The following is an 8900-nucleotide window of genomic DNA, read 5'->3' on the forward strand; positions in this document are numbered from 1 at the left end:
ATAGAGGAAAAAAAAAGCAAGGGGCTAAATGCTTTTCCACTGTACACACTACCTAACCCTTGAATCAGGATGCTTAGGCAACCATAGGGAACAGACCCCAGTCAGGGAACAGGCAGTCCCACTCCAAGAATAAGCTGACCCTGTCCAAAAAGCAAGCAAGAGGTCCAAGAGATAATTGGCACTTAGCCATTGCACCAAACAAGTAAGGGAGGAATTGTCCCAGCCAGCCACCCATTTGGCAGCTTCTGCTGCAGACACCAGCTCTTCATCACATCATCGTAATCTTATTCCACAGACATGTGAAATGTTTATCTTTGCCTCACTCTTCCCCAGACACATACACTTCTTGACCTGTAAGTAACACAACAGCAGTGGCCTGGGATCTGATGGAATAGCCTGGTGTATCTGTTTAGTCCTGTAAGACTGCTCTATTTTTCCTACAACTAATGAAGGATTTTGCTTTCTCTTCAGGGTTCCTGGAGATAATGATATACCATGGCCAGTGGAGGTGAACATCTGTTTTAAGAACTGTGAACTTACAGAGACCATTTGTCTATCTGATCTTCTTTTCTTGTTTTTCAGTGCACCCTATCCATTTCTCTGTTAATTAAATAGATGTGAAATCACTAAACCACTGGGTCGAAGAAACAATTAAACAACAACTGAAATAAAAAAGTGGGAAGAAGAAGACTCTCTTTTCTTTTTTTCCTCTCAGCTGATTCTGCTTTGTAGAAATTGCCCTACATTTTGAGCGTGCACTTTCTTTTTCTTTCACAGAAGGAAGACTTGGATTCACGAAGGCTTACCCACCTAATGACAATATGGTAGAGTTAACCCAAGAGAACAATGCAACCTGTTAATCGGCTCATGCTTAACTGGTAAATACAATATGGGGCTGACATTTCAAAGACAGACTGTAAATGTACTTGAATTGGTTGTTATTTAATTGATGAAACGGGTGCACACATGCATGTACCCTAAAAAACAGAGAGCAAGTGAAAGCAACAAGAAGTTATTATGACTCTCCTTTTCCTTTCCTTATTATCAGTAGCAGCTATAGGCAGAAAATAATAAGCATCGACCTCTGCACATGTTGTCTGAGGAGAAAGGATCATCAGTTGCCTGCCCTGCCCAGTGACCTGCAGCAATCTGAAGCTGGGAAGCCTGGGAATGTGGCAGAGCAGGGAATCACCACTGCAGTCCCCCAGCTCACCTTGCTGCTTTCTTTGCACACAAGTGTGTGGGAAGTTACTCACTACCCTGGGAGCTCAGCAGGGAAAAGGGGAAACCTCTGACCCAGCCAGTGCCCCCACTGAACCCCTGCCTCTGCTCTCTGCCACATGGGAGCAGAAAGCACAGCAGGGCATCCCTGAGACCCAAGCGCAAAGATTGGGAGGCAATGGGCTACTGCATTGCAGAGAAGGACAGACGCAGAATCACAAGGAGGCTCTGCTCCCTAAAGACAAGAGCACAGGCCAGGGCTGCTTTTCAGAACAGCAGGGGGCAAACAACATACTTTTGTTTCACCAGCTATATTCACCTTTAAACAATACTGGAGAATGTGAGATGGCTTTGCAGGAAGTTGAAAATCACACTTCCGCAGTTAAAGCAGGGCTCACCTTCTCCTACTGAAAATAGAAAAAGGAATACACGTTCTTTGTCAGCCCAGTACACGTATGACTAGAATATTGCCTATATGAAAGTACTTTCCACAAAACTGTAATTTTGTTGCTAAGAAAGAATTTAACAATACTAATTAACTAATACTGTTAAAATACTATCACAAAAGCAAAGTGAAAAAGCTAAGCTTTTGTCTCTTGTGTCTTACTTCATTCTTGCCACTGCCACCACCACTCCATATCATCTACACAAAAAAATGTCAACTTCAGCCTCCCAGAAACCTCCTCACTAAGTTGCTCCCTGTAAATATGACAGATAAGCTCTTGAGCCTTCTCACTGAATTATTTTTCCCACCCCAACACTATCCATTGTGTGGCGGCTGCAGCTATAATCTGAGAAATGAATATTACTTGTTACAGTTCTTATAAATAATCTTACCACATGAATATAGCAGAAATTTGTCCAGTTGAGAAATACAGCTTATGGGACTAAATTCTTGCAAAATAGTATCATCCTGAAAAGGGGTTTCAGCAGTGTAGGAAAAAAAAACAAACCAAAACCAAAACTAAAACACAAACCAGAAATAAACAAAGGGAAAATGACAGCCCTACAGTTCCCTGTGTCTGCATTTTCCTGTTGGATGTGACAAGGATGTAGCAATATTCACTTTTCTACATCCACAGCACAGCTGGTCTGTCCCTTTTTGGAAAAGACAAGAAGATCTCAGTGTGCCTTGCACTTTATAAATTCTAAAGCAGCATTTTGCACCTGTGGTCTGGAAGGGAGGGTGGAGGTGGTGGGAACACAGAGATGCAGCTTGTGTGTAGCGGGAACATAGTAGATGTATAGATGTTGGTTTGGAAGGGAAACAGAAGGAGAGAATGAGGTGGGTTAGTCATAGCAGAAATGGCCCATTTCTGTTATTTCCAGAACATTACTACCACATCCTTAATTGCCTGGCAGATGTCCTCTTTGTCTGAACACTAGGAGTTGCACCTACACATTTTTCTGGTCAGGCCTTTGTCTTTCCAAGAGAGATCTCTCCTTCTACTGAGCTAAAATGATTTTCAATCCTGAAGGTATCCACATGGCTACAGCAGGTGGAACCCAGAAGACCCCAACAGGAGAAGGCAGGGCCCAAACCACTGGGAGAGGTGAAAGCAGAGGCCTCTGTGCAGAAAGCATCACAGCAGTTTTAGATAGGAAATAAGCAGAGAACTTTTAAACTGCTGAGCATGAACTATTTCTTTCCAGAAAACTGGATTACAAATAATCCTGTCTGTAAAATTACTAGGAAAAAAAAAAAAAAGGCAGCCGACCTTAGTTCATCTCTCCTTTTTGAGGAGAAAAAGAGCCTGGAACAGTTCTAACACATGCATTTCTATACACAAAAGGTCCTGATAGAACATCTGCACCAGTGTCCAATCTGGACATTCAAGTGAAATCAGCTTTGTGGGCCCATTTGTGCACTCACAGTATTGGCAAATGAAGGCAATATCATGTAACACAAAGCCATACACTTTTCCCTAGATGCCCTAATTGTATTTTGCTATTAAATGATCATCATGCAAATGCTGAAAGGGGAAGAACTTGCATGGTAATGGAACTCCTCTCTGTTTCTATAATCTATTTACTGAGGCTTTTCCAATTATTTTTATATTAAAAAAAAAAGAGTAAGAAATATGAGTACAAAGAAACTACAGAGAAAAGGCATTTGTGATTGGATTAGTGAATCCAGAACAAAATCATCAATAGATGTCTTTATTATTAAAACAGAGTAGCAATTTTGGCTGAATGATTAGCCAAAGTTTCAAAGCCTTGCAGAGTTGTTTCTATTAGCATAAGAAATCAGTGTAAGTTAATTGTACTCCTGGCATAATCTTAAAATAATCTTGTTTACTTACACCCCCCAAAAGGAAAGAAAAATTTCACCCAAGGCCCATTTTCCTGAATGCAATAAAAGTGAAAGCATCAGTGAAGACTGTTCTTCTCATTCATGAATTCCCAGATCTGCCACCCTAGAGATTTCAACATCCAAGCCCTGCTGATTGGCTGCTCCCTCTCCACAGCACAGAGCCAACTCTTCATGCAAGACTTCTGCTCTCCCACTAGCAGGCTTCAGCCAAGAACCCCTGTGTTTGCAGCAATGAGCTACTCATGCTATTGACTAAGCTCTTCATGGCATTGGCCCTCCAGCAGGAGGGACCCAGTAATTCCCAAGGAAGTATAACGGACATCACAGGCTTCCTGCATCTGCGGTCTGAGGGAGACCACTCAGCAAGCCATCTTTGGCAGTTTTTAGCTGGAGAAGGATACAAAACCTGTCAACAGCAGAGATGATTCACTGCAGGCTTTGCCTGGGTACTATCAAGTCCTTTCCTCCTGCACAGAAAGGTGTCAAGTTTTGCTTGTTCCATAGCACATCAGTCATGGCACCAGGCCAAGCATTCCAGATCAGAGCTGGGGATCTATATGTGTTCCCAATAGATCTGCCACATTTGACAATAAAACCTTCGGTCACCTGGTGCTGCCCCTCTAACCTTTCAAGGATCCTTTCCCCCATGTCTTGCATTGCTCCAGTGACACCTCACAGGGGATGTTTGCTAATCTTTTATTTCTAATAACACACATAAGACATAAGATTTGTACAGGCTCTGCCTCTTAACTTGCCTACTTCCCATTTATTAATTTTTCTTCCTTTTTCCTGAAGTAAGATCACCACATAAAATTTCTCCTACCGCAGCACAGCATTTGGGTGTAACCTTTAACTCTGATTTGTCATTTCATTCTCATATTAACTGTGTTGTGAAGACCTGACAATTCCCTTTATTGAACACCTATAAAATCTGTGCTTGCTTAATGACTGAGGCAACTGAAACTCTGGTGCATGCATTGGTTCTTTCTCAGCTTGAATATTTAAATAGGTTTCTTGCTGGTCTTAGAGCATTTATTCTATCTAAATTGCAATCTGTGCAGTCATTTGCCTGGCCTGATTTTTCTTAACTTTTTTTTTCATGCTTCACATTCTCCTTGTGAAACTCTGTTACTTGTGTCAGTCCTGTTTTATTGTTGTTATTTTGCATATTCAATTTCAGATTTTGACAGAGGCCTTGTTTTATTTACCCCATTTTCTTACAGGGTCTGGGGATGAAGGTTATTGTATGAGAACAGGGTGAGGGTCTAATATCATGACCCTTGTTTCCTGAACTGATCTAAGGTTTGCCTGTCACTCCTCTTACTAACCTGACAGTTATCCAAAGATTTCATCTAAGAACAGAAGTTGGAGGGCTAAGCCATTGTGCATGATTTACCCCTTGCAACAAGATGTAACCTGACATAGCCCATAAAAGTATAGCTTAACATTTCAAACTTGTCCAGACATAAGCAGTCATTTTGCAGCAGATGCAACCAAGTGTCTGAGGAAAGCTGTAGAATAATGTACTAGGAAATTCTGTTGCTGGTACAAATCTGGTGCATCTTTATTTCCAGCTCCATTCTTCTTACAAAGGCATTCTTTGTGATAGATATAGTAAACCATATCTTCCCATTACAACAGCAGTACTTTTCCATCACCTTTAATTATGTCAGATGCAGCATGTGGTTCAAGCTCACCTCCATTTACCTGATGCATTACTGTCATTTTGAAGGGCAGATGTTCTTACATCCCATGCTTCAACAAGCTCAGCTCTTTTCTATTGCTTTACACAGACGTGGCTCCAACAAGGAGGTACCACTTGCATGTGACACACTGACTGGATCTGTACTCCACACTGCCACACGCACAGATGCTTCCCTTAAACTACTGCAGTTTGTCACCATTCTGCTCCAACACATCCACTGTACATTGGTTTTACAGCTCTACTTGGGATTGCTATTGCAATATTCTGGAGTATTTATCTGGGGCTTTTTGCAAGGGAAATGTTCATCATGTACTGCTATCTGGAGACCAGCAATTCCAGTTCATAAGCTTTCAAACTTGTTTTCATTCTGTAATGGAGTGAAAAGCCCATCTTTTGAGCCTCACAGGCTCATATTTTGCAAAATTCTTGACTTGCAGAATAAAGAAACCTCTGGACTCCGGCTTAGAAAACTGGAGATTTTTTCACCCTGGAGAGACAAGGAGTCTTGGCCCTCAAAAGTGCTCTTCTTCACACTTTACTTTAAATGGACATCCCTCAGTGAAGCATTTCTGGGAGAAGTAAAAAGCACATTGATAAAAATCCAAGTAAGATCCAGCCATTTCTCCTCACACTTTTTATACTGAATCTCCAGACCCCAGCCCTTCAAAATATGTTAACCATAGAGCGTGTGTTTCAGCCTCCTTGTTTTGCTCTCCACCATGAGCAACTGGTCAAGCTGGCAATATAGAAGGCATGGAAGCATCATAAATCTTTAAGAGACTTGATAAAACTTTTAAGGCAGCTCCTACCTCCCTTGCCCAGCAAAAGGTGTGATGAAGGATGCATGGTTGCTCTGGAAATATTACACCATCCCTCCAGCAACTGTAGTGGCAAGTTGTCAACACAGCATGCCTCAGTGGCTTCACAATCCGCAGACGCAGAAAGGGAGAGGGCAATATTATCTCCACTAATTCTCACCTCTCCTGACGCAAGTACCCTCTGGGGGCACGCACAGCTCAAAGGCTGGCTCTTCACTTCTTCCTACAAGAGCAAAGGAAATACTTTTTTCTCAGACCTCTAAAGAAAGTTTACACCTTTATTTCTGAAACACCAAGGGAGGAAGGCTCTAAATAATACATTTCCAGAGTGCCTGTGGGCAAGTGGCAGGGATGGATGAACTCATTTGAACTGCAGAGCATTTGGAAAAGTAGCATTCAAACAGCACACCTGAAGCCATCTGTGAAGTTGCTGTGTCGCTACATAAAAGCCACTAAAGAGCATGTGAGGTGCCTCAAGAAGGGATCTGAAATCACCGACAACTCCTGATCATGGTGCCAAAACTCCAGTGACCAGTGACAGACACAGCTGGCAGAGGGATAATGGCAACAGCTACCTTCTCCTTGCCCCTTCTTGAAAATGAGGAAGAAAATCATTTTTTAAAGGAAAAAGGAGCACAACAGCCCTTTAACCAGTCATTGGCAAGCAATTCATGAGTTGTAGGTAATTTTGATTAACTTGAAGAGAAAGTAACAACATGCTGACGATAGTTATCAGTTTTGCAACAGAACTCTTTTATTTATATTTGCAGTAATGACCTGAAGAAGACTACCCACAGTATTTTTCCTTTTTACTAATTGCAAACAAATATGTAGTGTTTGTGAATCCAGTCACAGACTGAGAAGAAAGATTAAAGATTAGTGAAGCTAGTGTTACCTTGCTTATAGATGGGAAACTGAAAGACCTTCTCACATGACCATATGAGAGGAAACGAGATCCCTCACAATATATGCTCCCAGGCATATATGCTCCCATCTGAAGCTCATGTTTTTGTAAGTCCTTGGGACTTCATAGCCTGTTCAGGCATCAGAGGAGACAATTAAATGAGCAAACATCCTTCCTTATTGTTCTCTGTGGGAATGCTTGGTGCTAAACACTCTGAAATGATACCCTTAATACGCTGATTTCAGAGCATTTACACCCTGTGGGAGTTTTGGCCTCTGACTGTGTGAACTCTAACTGTAGTGGATGGAAAACTGAATGAGTTGTAATTGGTTTTATCAACTGGACAGCAGAAACAGATGGATGAAAAAAATATCACAGATGACCTTCATCAGGATATGTCAGCTTTGCAGCATTCTGGGACTATATGGACCTCTCTGGGACCATATGTGTCTTTTACAGACCCACAGGGCAATACAAGTATAATGTGGTTCAAATGTTTGAGGCTGATCCTGTAGGTAAAAGAGAAACTGAATAGAAAAAGTCAATTCTCTTTCAGAATCATACTGAATATACCAGAGCATATGCAGCTTGAGCGTAACAATGCCAACAAAACCAACCAGATCTGTTTCCTTGTCCCTGAAAGTTAATCTGTCGCTACGCTGAATGTTATCACCACAGATGGAAAAATTCAGCATCTGACATTACTCTGGAGTGAGGTTTCTTTCTTTTCAGAAGAAATCCCACTCTACATGATCAAATGCCTTTCTGTTGAGGTTGAGGTTATTAATACTCTGCTGAGGTTTGTATTTTGCTTTGATTCAAGCAATTAAATTAATTTCCTTATATCAGAAAATATAAAAAACCCTCCCAGCTTCAATATCCACCTCAGCTTTGTTGTATTGCTGATTATATTTATTCAGGTACTCTGGCAAAAAAAAAAAACCCTGAAGGCTTGGTCTTAGGAATCTTTAAATATGTAAGTAATCTGAGAGATATGAAACACGAACAAAGTCCTATTTCACATTGCTAGTAGTTGGTTTCTGCTTCTGGCCATTGTACATTTTTCTTAGATGAATACCATCACTTCTTTATATGTGAAATGTTTTTAAAAGAGAGATGCTTGAGACAGCTATTATAAATAATACAATTAATTTTTAGTTATGTGAAGTTAAGGCAGAAAAATTGTCGTTAGTATCTGAAGAACATTCAGAAGATGTTTACTGGTAATTCTGGAGGTAAAATAATGGGATTTTGGGGGTTTTGTTCTCCATTTGCAACTCTACCTTAAATGTTCTTTAGAATTAAAAATTCAGTATCTTTCATACCTTCTTAAAAGCTAAACAAGATACAGTCTTTAGGATGAGGCCTTTATAACTATTGCTACCATTTGGGAAGCAGTAGCTTTCCAGTTTTAAGTTTTGAGACTTTTCCAGGAAACTGTTTTCTCTAAATTTTGTTATAATTACTTTCCACTAATTTTGTTTCACCTGATAATAACCAATAACTTGGCTTAGCTTTGCAGCTTAAAAATTTGGAGTGTCTTCTTTTCATAATATGCTTTTTAAATCAGTCCCTTTCCACTTCCAGTCTGACTACCTGAAAATCATCACCTCAAGACCACGAATATGACTAGAAACTGTGACTTTCACTATTCTTACCACAGATTTCTTAACACAATTTTAACATGGAAAAGTTTGCTTTTCACTATTGTTTCATGGCAGCTTTTCATAAGGAATACAAGGAATAATTAGAACTGCAAACTAATGTGTTATAATAAATTAGTAGGTTTAAATTCCAGACAGCATTGGTCAGAGTCTATCCAAAGAAGATCTTTCCAGCATTTAAAATTATATTTAGAAAGAGTGAAAAATATTCCAACAATCAACCAGAACAGGGCAATATACAGAGACTAAACATCTTAGACAGTAGTTACAAGCA

The sequence above is a fragment of the Pezoporus occidentalis genome, unplaced genomic scaffold (assembly GCF_034315485.1).
Source record: "Pezoporus occidentalis ecotype Australia unplaced genomic scaffold, CSIRO_AGI_Poc_V1 ctg67, whole genome shotgun sequence".
In the NCBI taxonomy this organism is placed as follows: domain Eukaryota; kingdom Metazoa; phylum Chordata; class Aves; order Psittaciformes; family Psittacidae; genus Pezoporus; species Pezoporus occidentalis.